Below are 3,550 nucleotides of genomic sequence, written 5' to 3'. Positions count from 1 at the left end.
GTTGTCCCCGACCGGATCGGACTTTCCTTCCCGAAGTTATCCCCGATAAGCTGCCGCTGACCGACGGCCCGTCAGCCGCTGCGGGACGGCGACACTTTCCCGAACTTGCCGGGGTCCAGGCCGATAATATAGTGTGCGCCAGCGCCGGGGCTTTCCAACGAGCCATCCCCGAACGAAATCGGACACGGGAGTCGGGAGCGACAGGCGTTCGACTGGTGCCGGGCAACCGGGTCCAAACGCCCGCCTTGTTAAACACACGTACACCCCAGGCTCGATTCGGAGCGACGGGCACCCGGCTTCCCGGTGTCGGACCGACTCCGTTCAGATACCGTTGGATGCCCCTTGCCCCTGGCTTGCTCTGGCAGCCGGCGCGTGCAGGCCGCCCCCCGCCCCGCCGTCTCAGTGGTCGGAAAGTGGTCTCCAGCCAACGGCTGTACCTCGGCCGGGGAAAGGGGCAGCTACACAAGCCAGGCACTGGTCTGTGCGGGCCCGCCACCCCGTTCGGCTGCCGTTGATCCGGACCGGATCGGACTTTCCCTCCCGAAGTTATGCCCGATAAGCTGCCGCTCACCGGCGGCCCGTCAGCCGCTGCGGGATGGCGACACTTTGCCGAACTTGCCGGGGTCCAGGCCGATAATATAGTGTGCGCCAGCGCCGGGGCTTTCCAACGAGCCCTCCCTGACCGAAATCGGACACGGGAGTCCAGAGCGATAGGCGTTCGACTGCCGGCCGGCCAAACACAGGCAATCCCCCGCCGTTGCGGACCCGCTCCAGGACAACCGGGTCCAAACGCCCGCCTCGTTACACGCACGAAAACACCGGGCTCGATTCGGAGCGACGGGCACCCGGCTTCCCGGTGTCGGACCGACTCCGTTCCGGTACCCTTGGATGCCCCTTGCCCCTGGCTTGCTAGGACAGCCGGCGCGTCAAGGTGGGCCCCCGCGGCTCCGGCTCAGCAGTCGGAAAGCGGTCTCCAGCCAACGGCTGTACCTCGGCCGGGGAAAGGGGCAGCTACACAAGCCCGCTACTGGTCTGTGCGGCCCCGCCACCCCGTTCAGTGGCAGTTGACCCCGACCGGATCGGACTTTCCTTCCCGAAGTTATCCCCGATAAGCTGCCGCTGACCGACGGGGCGGCAGCCGGTACGGGTCGCCGACACTTTCCCGAAGTTGCCGGGATCCAGTCCGATAATATAGTGTGCGCCAGCGCCGGGGCTTTCCAATGAGCCCTCCCTGACCGAAATCGGACACGGGAGTCCGGAGCCAAAGGCGTTCGACTGCCGGCCGGCCAAACTCAGGCAACCTCCCGCCGTTGCGGACCCGCTCCCGGACAACCGGGTCCAAACGCCCGCCCTGTTACACGCACGAAAACACCGGGCTCGATTCGGAGCGACGGGCACCCGGCTTCCCGGTGTCGGACCGACTCCGTTCCGGTACCACTGGATGCCCCTTGCCCCTGGCTTGCTAGGACAGCCGGCGCGTCAAGGTGGGCCCCCGCGGCTCCGGCTCAGCAGTCGGAAAGCGGTCTCCAGCCAACGGCTGTACCTCGGCCGGGCCAAGCGGCAGCTGCACAAGCCCGCTACTGGTCTGTGCGGCCCCCCCACCCCGTTCAGTAGCAGTTCACCCCAACCGGATCGGACTTTCCGTCCCGAAGTTATCCCCGATAAGCTGCCGCTGACCGACGGGGCGGCAGCCGCTACGGGACTGCGACACTTTCCCGAACTTGCCGGGGTCCAGGCCGATAATATAGTGTGCGCCAGCGCCGGGGCTTTCCAACGAGCCCTCCCTGACCGAAATCGGACACGGGAGTCCGGAGCCAAAGGCGTTCGACTGCCGGCCGGCCAAACACAGGCAACCTCCCGCCGTTGCGGACCCGCTCCCGGACAACCGGGTCCAAACGCCCGCCCTGTTACACGCACGAAAACACCGGGCTCGATTCGGAGCGACGGGCACCCGGCTTCCCGGTGTCGGACCGACTCCGTTCCGGTACCACTGGATGCCCCTTGCCCCTGGCTTGCTAGTACAGCCGGCGCGTCAAGGTGGGCCCCCGCGGCTCCGGCTCAGCAGTCGGAAAGCGGTCTCCAGCCAACGGCTGTACCTCGGCCGGGCCAAGCGGCAGCTGCACAAGCCCGCTACTGGTCTGTGCGGCCCCGCCACCCCGTTCAGTGGCAGTTGACCCCGACCGGATCGGACTTTCCGTCCCGAAGTTATCCCCGATAAGCTGCCGCTGACCGACGGGGCGGCAGCCGGTACGGGTCGCCGACACTTTCTCGAAGTTGCCGGGATCCAGTCCGATAATATAGTGTGCGCCAGCGCCGGGGCTTTCCAATGAGCCCTCCCTGACCGAAATCGGACACGGGAGTCCGGAGCCAAAGGCGTTCGACTGCCGGCCGGCCAAACTCAGGCAACCTCCCGCCGTTGCGGACCCGCTCCCGGACAACCGGGTCCAAACGCCCGCCCTGTTACACGCACGAAAACACCGGGCTCGATTCGGAGCGACGGGCACCCGGCTTCCCGGTGTCGGACCGACTCCGTTCCGGTACCACTGGATGCCCCTTGCCCCTGGCTTGCTAGGACAGCCGGCGCGTCAAGGTGGGCCCCCGCGGCTCCGGCTCAGCAGTCGGAAAGCGGTCTCCAGCCAACGGCTGTACCTCGGCCGGGCCAAGAGGCAGCTACACAAGCCCGCTACTGGTCTGTGCGGCCCCGCCACCCCGTTCAGTCGCAGTTCACCCCGACCGGATCGGACTTTCCGTCCCGAAGTTATCCGCGATAAGCTGCCGCTGACCGACGGGGCGGCCGCCGGAACGGGACTGCGACACTTTCCCGAACTTGCCGGGGCCCAGGCCGATAATATAGTGTGCGCCAGCGTCGGGGCTTTCCAACCAGCCCTCCCTGACCGAAATCGGACACGGGAGTCCGGAGCCAAAGGCGTTCGACTGCCGGCCGGCCAAACCCAGGCAATCTCCCGCCGTTGGGGACCCGCTCCCGGACAACCGGGTCCAAACGCCCGCCCTGTTACACGCACGAAAACACCGGGCTCGATTCGGAGCGACGGGCACCCGACTTCCCGGTGTCGGACCGACTCCCTTCTGGTACCTATGGATGCCCCTTGCCCCTGGCTTGCTCGGACAGCCGGCGCGTCAAGGTGGGTCCCCGCGGCACCGGCTCAGCAGTCGGAAAGCGGTCTCCAGCCAACGGCTGTACCTCGGCCGGGCCAAGAGGCAGCTACACAATCCCGCTACTGGTCTGTGCGGCCCCACCACCCCGTTCAGTCGCAGTTCACCCCGACCGGATCGGACTTTCCTTCCCGAAGTTATCACCGATAAGCTGCCGCTGACCGCTGGCCTGTTACCCGCTGCCGGACTGCGACACTTTGCCCAACTCGCCAGGGGCCAGTCCGGCAATATAATCTGCGCCAGCGTCGGGGCTTTCCAACCAGCCGTCCCCCACCCTAATCGGACACGGGAGTCGGGAACGGAGCGCCCGCCACCGGCCTTTCTAAACAGCCCAGTCCCCAACAATTCCCAGAAGCAACGCCTTGGCCAGCCTGGC

The sequence above is a fragment of the Somniosus microcephalus genome, unplaced genomic scaffold, assembly GCF_052327205.1.
Source record: "Somniosus microcephalus isolate GS21.2 unplaced genomic scaffold, FLI_Smic_1.0 unresolved_chr6, whole genome shotgun sequence".
Classification (NCBI taxonomy): Eukaryota; Metazoa; Chordata; class Chondrichthyes; order Squaliformes; family Somniosidae; genus Somniosus; species Somniosus microcephalus.
Note: the sequence above shows the minus strand (reverse complement) of the source record.